A 7,477-nucleotide genomic window follows, 5' to 3' on the forward strand; every position below is an offset into this window, starting at 1 on the left:
ACAGCTTAAGACAGAAACTGGTATATATTAAGATAAAACATTTAGTAAATATTCATTGTCATTGACATTATATTTGTCCTATCAATGGGTACACTGTATTATTCTTACTTTTTATTTTGAATCGCTTACTTAAAATATGTAATATTGTAACATGGGATAAATATGGATAAGACATAGCAGAGTTTCCCTGCCATAAACAATCTGCTCTTTCTTACCTGAAGGCTGGGGTTGCTCACTGTGGGGAAACATCCTGTCATTAAGCCAAATCCTTCTCTTTGGTCAGGGTTGAGCTGACTTTCCACATTTCTGAAGATAAATGTACTGCTTATTTCATCCAATTAATACTTTTGTTTTCTTTCTTTTGAATTAATTAACCTTATTGATGGACAGGTGCTGTGATTCATGGCGTCCTAGTCGGACATGACTGAGCGACTGAACTGGACTGAACGACTGAACTGAACTGAACTGAACTGATCTGAATTAGACAGATATTTATGTTCCCCTTTGATAATTTTTCTTCATCTCAACTAAGGAAAAAGAAACCTACCACTTAAATACTATCCATTCAAATAGCTTCTTTGAAAATTTCATCATATATTTTTGCTTCTGAATAATCTTAGAAGCATACTGGTGTTTTGATTTTAATTTTTTAAAATACATCTTCAGTTCCTTAACTGCAATACTGTCCACTTATCTGCTGGGCCAGTGCATTCTTCTTCATATTAAACTTTTTTCCATAATGGAATCCAAAGAGCTAATAATATGATTAAATTTTTGAAATATGAAAAGACAAATAAATCTAGCAATATTTTGAGAGCTGCTGAGAGACATGGCACTGATAATTTTAAGAGCTCATGTACAAATCACAAGTCATGATAGTTGAAGCCAGGTTTTCCCAAATAGTAAAAATAGCATTTTAAAGTTTCTGGAATTTTTCAAAGGTTAGTTAGAAGGCTTAGATCATAAATACAATCAGAATGATTCAAATATTCATTTTAAGGAAAATCACTATTATAATTACGAACTGGATTTAACTTACCAGCTGCTTAACTCATCAGACAGATTTCTTATAAAATGAGGCTTCATACCTAAGATAAAGTCAGAATTTAAAAAACTGGAATTTCCATGCAGTAATCCATCTCTAATTGCATAAAATCTTACAAGAGAACTTGTGAGTTCCACTGCTACAGATATGTTTGGTAAATTGAACTAATTTTGAGATTTTTTTTAACATGCAGTTTTTCCACTTCTAAAAAATAAATATGTGTCTCTCTGATATTTTGCTTTTGTCTCTATAGAAAAATGACATAAATACATATATATGTATCAATTCAGTTCAGTCGCTCCATAGTGTCTGACTCTGCGACCCCATGAATCGCAGCACGCCAGGCTTCCCTGTCCATCACCAACTCCCGGAGTTCACTCAGACTCATGTCCATCAAGTCAGTGATGCCATCCAGCCATCTCATCCTCTGTCGTCCCCTTCTCCTCCTGCCCCCAATCCCTCCCAGCATCAGAGTCTTTTCCAATGAGTCAACTCTTCGCATCAGGTGGCCAAAGTACTGGAGTTTCAGCTTTAACATCATTCCTTCCAAAGAAATCCCAGGGCTGATCTCCTTCAGAATGGACTGGTTGGATCTCCTTGCAGTCCAAGGGACTCTCAAGAGTCTTCTCCAACACCACAGTTCAAAAGCATCAATTCTTCCGCGCTCAGCCTTCTTCACAGTCCAACTCTCACATCCATACATGACCACAGGAAAAACCATAGCCTTGACTAGATGGACCTTTGTTGGCAAAGTAATGTCTCTGCTTTTGAATATTCTGCTTGATGTTAAATTGGCATTTAAGGAGAATTCTGAGAAAATGTGTAATATAGAAAAGGTCTCAATATCTCTAAAAATATAGAAATTTCCCATCAGTGTACTTTGCCAAAGACGTAAATCACAGCTTCAATTTCTCAATTTCTACCTAATCAATAAATATGCCAAAGTTCTTAATTATATTTCCCTATTGCATCAACATCCAAAGCACTGAGATCAGACATGGGACATGGAGACTATGAGGAAATGGAGTACATGATGACTATGGACATGGAGTATATAATGCTCATTTGTCAGGACGGGGCAGAATCAGTTAGCTGAGGGAGACTGAAGTGAGCTGCCATGGGAAATACTGAGAGCCCTACAGCTAGAATTAAAAGTTCAGCGAGTAGACCCAGGATTTAAGACAATTCTTCCTGGGGAGGAAAAAAATAAGCTTGTTAGGGCATTATAATTTCTGGCTGATGCCTGGAAAAGACTCCTATGCTTTACTCCTTTATTAATATAAAAATATTTACTATGTCCTAATTCTAAAAGGTCTGACTTGGACAAAATTTACTATGGAGAATGCATTTGTTGCTGTTTAGTCGCTAAGATATGCCCCACTCCTTTGCAAACCCACAGAATGTAGCCTGCCAGGCTCCTCTGTCCATGGAATTTTCCAGCAAGAATATTGGAGTGGGTTTCTGCAATATGTTTACTTCTCCAGGGGAACTTCTTGACACGGATCAAACTCACATCTCCTGCATTGGCAAGTGGGTTCTTTACCGTAGAGCCACCAGGGAAGCCCTAGAGAATATATTTAGTGGTGAACAAAACAGCCTTTGTCCTCAGTGAGGCTGGAGACTAAGGAAAGAGATAGACAATGAAATAAACAAGAAAATAAGCAAATGTATAATTACAAATAGTATATTTTAAATAAATGAATAGGAAGTTGTCGGTCATTTCTTTTTAATCTATACAAATTTTAATCTATAGACATTTTAGTCAAGTGTAAATCTTGGACATTCTTATGTTATACAGACATTTATTCCTTAGTTGCCTCTTGAATTTTACTTTATGTAATTCCATAAGACAATTGTATTTTCTCATCCATTTTTTACCTGCAAATGTAGTATTTATATTTGTTGAAAGTTGAAATCATATGATTGAATTCTTATTTTTAAAAATTTACTTAATCTTTATTGTTTGTCTAAAAGCTTCTAAGATCTTTTCATGTACCATTGAATTTTTTAAAACAGTCAGTGGGTATCTGTGAATGGATCTATTTCTATAGTTCTTTAAAGTTTACCATTTGTAAAAGGATACATTTTAAAAGAGAATATTATTGAATTTTTATGCAAATGATGAATGGACACATGTCAAAGATTCTATTGAATTTATTATTAATATTTAATGTAGAAACCAGTAAGATGTTACCATCAGTTCAGGCAACAGTTTACCACATATTTTTCATCAGTAAGGGGTGCTAAAATGAATTTATAAGTTGATGCAAAACTAGTCAAGTATCCAAAGGGCTATCATTACTTGCATTTCACCTGACACAATTTGAATTTCTATGGCCAGACATTGTTGACATTGATATTATTTTGTGTGAGTCAACTTCTCTATTTTGAGTTGTAAAATGTCTTAGCCAAAAATACTGAAAGATAGGTAATAACCTGAATGCAAGAACTAGTAAGGTCACTCACTAAATTACAGAGAATCTCACTGCTCTTTCTTGATATTATATGTGCTATTAATGACTCAACTGAAGAGAGAAATATGGCTGATGCTCTTGAGAAGCTGAGAAGGGAGGAGATCACAGTGCAAAAGTGAAGGAGTTAATCATAATTCCCTAGTTAATGATTAATATTAACAATGAAGTGTTTGCTTGCTTATCTTATTAAACTATAGTTTATTTACAATGTTGTATTGGTTTTGGGTATATAGTCATGTGATTCAGTTCATATATATGTGGTTCATATGTATGTATATTTTCCATCTCAGATTACTTTTCATTATAGGTTATTATAAGATATTGAGTATAGTTTCCTGTGCTATACAATAGATCATTGTTGTTTATCTATTTTATATTTGGTAGTCTGTATCTGTTAATCCCAAACTCCCAATTTATCCCTCCCCTCCCCCTTTTTCTTTTGGTAACCATAAGTTTGTTTTCTGTGTCTGTGAGTCTTTTTCTGTTTTGTAAATAAGTCCATCTGTGTAATTTTTTTTATAAACCACATATTAGTGATTATATATGTTTGTTTTTCTCTGACTTACTTTACTTAGTAAGATAATTTATTGGTCCATCCATGTTGCTGCAGACTCCAAGTATTTTAATAATCCACATTCACAACTTTTGTTCCAAGAATAAAAGTAAAACAGAAACATTCATGTTAATTTTTGAAGTTTTATTTGTCAATAATACAAGTCTGGTTGGTTGGAGGATAGGGCTTCTGACGCAGAGGGAAACTTTGAGGGTTGGCTGGTCTTATTAAAGACCCTGCTTATTTCATACCAGAAAGTGATCTTTCACTTTCCTGCTCTGTTATGTTCTCTGATATGTATACTGTGCATGCCCTATCCAGGAGTTTTCAGAGAGCTGTCAAGAAGTAGGTTTAAAACAACAACAAGCAAATATGTTAGGATCTTTCTATAAGAATTTCTAGCACATAATATTTTTAGGTTTATTTGTTGGGCATTTTCAACTGAGTCATAGGACTATGCTATTTTTCTTTTTTATATTATGAACCCATCTTAAGAATCCTCAACATTGACAACTCATTTTTATCTAACCTGGCTCTCTCTACAACTTGAAAATAAATTCTCATGCAAGTACATCATATCCATGAAGCTTTGAGATTTTTTTGAGAGTTTTGAGATTCTACTCATTCCTAATCAGTTATCTAGTGGCCTGATCTTGCTCCTAGTCATTTCTGACATTGGGCAAAGGTGCTCCAGGGTGACTTTAAATTCCTACTGGAAAAACTGCTATTAACTTGAACAGTGCCAAAGATGTGATCATTGACTTTGAGTGATATTCTCCACTTGCCCACTCTAAGAAAAGATTAATTTCACCAGTAATAGGTGCCCATTGCACACTGTGCTGTGCTTAGTCACTCAGTCATGTCCTACTCTTTGTGACCCCCTGGACTGTAGCCTGCCAGGTACTTCTTTCCATGGGGATTCTCCAGGCAAGAATACTGTAACAGATTGTCATGAGCTCCTCCAAGGGATCTTCCCACCCAGGGATTGAACCCAGATCCCCCACATTGCAGGTGGATTCTTTACTGTCTGAGCCACCAGGGAAGCCTAGTAATAGGAGCATGACATTAATATGAGCCCCATTCTCACACCCTCACTGTTGCAAAGGAAAGTTATTATCAGAAGGGTTACATTTCTGATGCATAACAGGAGACTGGGCAATAAAATAGTTCATACGTGTTGAGCACTTACTGTGTGACCAACAGTGTTTCAGTCCTGCACATATCCTCACTAGACTGGGTGCTGGGCTATTATTATCACTTGATTGATGGTTTGTTGAGCATATGTCCCAGTCCTCATAGTAAGCAATTCTGAGTCCAGAACACATGCCCATAACAAATATACACTATCAGGTGCTAGAATTAGCCAGAGTTGCAGTTCACGTTTACACAGACAGAGTTGGGAGAGACAGTTCCTTTGAACAAAAGAAAAGAGATTGATGTGGGACTTAGGTAAGAGTACTGGTGTTGGACATATGAGAAGCTCCAGATCACCGTTGGCTACAAAATTATCAGAGTAGAAAGCTATATTTTTAAGAAATATAGTTGCAGGTCCAAAATTTGGTCTTTTAGAATATTCTTTAAATGATGCAAGTAAAATGTTGGAATTATCTTCTAAATCATTGCTACCTGGGACTGGCTTTATTGACTAAAGTCACATACAGAATGGGCTGTATAGGTTCTCAGTGTTGATTTGTATTACATGATGCCTTTGATAGTCTACTGCTAAATATCTAAATTGATTACACAGCCAAAAGATCAGAGGGGAAGAGGAGCTATAAATAAGAAAACAAGAAAACTAGAAAAGAGCACAGCAGAGTCTGGACAAATCCAGGGAGTTGTAAGCTTTTGCTCATACTTAAATCTATATATTGCTAAAACAAAATGAAACAAAAAAGCATATAAGGCAAGCGTTATACATTTTAAAGTCTTCATTGTAGAAAATCCATATATTCAACCAAGTTTAGCAGTGAAAATCAGAGGTATATTTTAGTTCATTTCCTTTCTTACTGTGATATGGCACCAGAATTTCTTTATGTCATTCTTCATCTCCAAGTTTCTCAGTGTGTAGATTAGAGGATTGAGCATGGGAGCAATGATAGTATAAAAAAGAGCGAACACTTTGTCTTCTGGTAAAGTAGTTGCTGGTCGAATGTAAATGAAGAATAAAGGAGCAAAAAAGAGAACCATCACAGTGTTGTGGGAACTGCAGGTGGAGAGAGCTTTGTGGCGATTCTCTACAGAGTAGGACCTGACAGTGGACAAGATAACAGCGTAGGATACCAACAAGACCACAGAAGTCACCAGGCCCATGAGGCCCGAGTTGGCAATGACAGGGAGACCAATTCTGGTGGTGTCAGTGCAGGCCAGTTTCAGCAAATGATACACATGGGCCACAGTAGGGTAAAAAGATTGCCAGGAGAAACTGACCGAAGGAACGCAGGAACCCCCCAGCGCAGCAAGCAGCGATCATGGCAATGCACTTCTGTCTGGTCATGATCAGAGTATAGAGCAGAGGTTTGAAGATGGTCACATAGCGGTCACAGGCCATCCCTATGAGGATGAAGACCTCAATCACCCCAAAGAAGTGCATGGTGAAGAGCTGTGTCATGCAGCCATGGTAGAAAATGATCTTCTTTGCTGCCAGCAAGTCAGCAATCAACTTGGGGGTCACAGTGGAGGTGTAACAAAGGTCTGCGAGGGAGAGGTGACTCAGAAAGAAATACATGGGCTGCTTCACAAGTTGACTGGAGGCGATAGAAATGGTGACAAGTAGGTTTCCAATCAGAATTGCAACGTAACAAAGTAAGAACAGTAAAAACCAGAGAATTTCAATTTCCTTTTTCTGAGAAAGTCCTAAGAGAATAAATTCTGTGATGTTATTCCTATTTTCCATGACTCAGAGCAGTTTGTAGCCACTTGAAATTAAATAGTTATCAATATTTACAAATATGTAAATACAATTATGTATATTATTCCTTATTATGGGCATTTTAAAATGGAAAGCATTCAAAACTTGAAGAAAAAGATTTGATTTTTATTTGAAAGGCTTCCCTTGCATTCTTTTTGTCCCTCTCTGGAAAATATTAATTCCTGATAAACAACTTTGATACCTGATTTAAAAACTAACCCTGTAGAATGCAGCATATTTATGCAACCATTCTATTAGCATGTATTATCAAACATAACTGGATAATAGGCCCTGGTTGAATTCAAAAATGGTACCGTAGATAAAAATTAGTCATCCCTTTCCTATTCTCACTATTTGTTATTGAGAAAATAGACACAGAAATGAAACCTTGAGAGAAAATTAAAAAGCACTTATATGTGGATAATGCTATATGTGAGAAATTTCCTTCCATCCATCCTAGGTGGAAATGTGATAAATAGAAAAAAATCAACCAATTT

At 36.2% G+C, this 7,477-nt stretch overlaps 1 pseudogene; it reads right to left on the reverse strand.

Moving 5' to 3' along the window:
* Nucleotides 1-6,026: 6,026 nt before the first annotated feature.
* LOC133235864 (olfactory receptor 4P4-like) lies at nucleotides 6,027-7,141 on the reverse strand (annotated as a pseudogene).
* Nucleotides 7,142-7,477: the final 336 nt, after the last annotated feature.

This window comes from Bos javanicus, chromosome 23 (assembly GCF_032452875.1).
Source record: "Bos javanicus breed banteng chromosome 23, ARS-OSU_banteng_1.0, whole genome shotgun sequence".
Classification (NCBI taxonomy): Eukaryota; Metazoa; Chordata; class Mammalia; order Artiodactyla; family Bovidae; genus Bos; species Bos javanicus.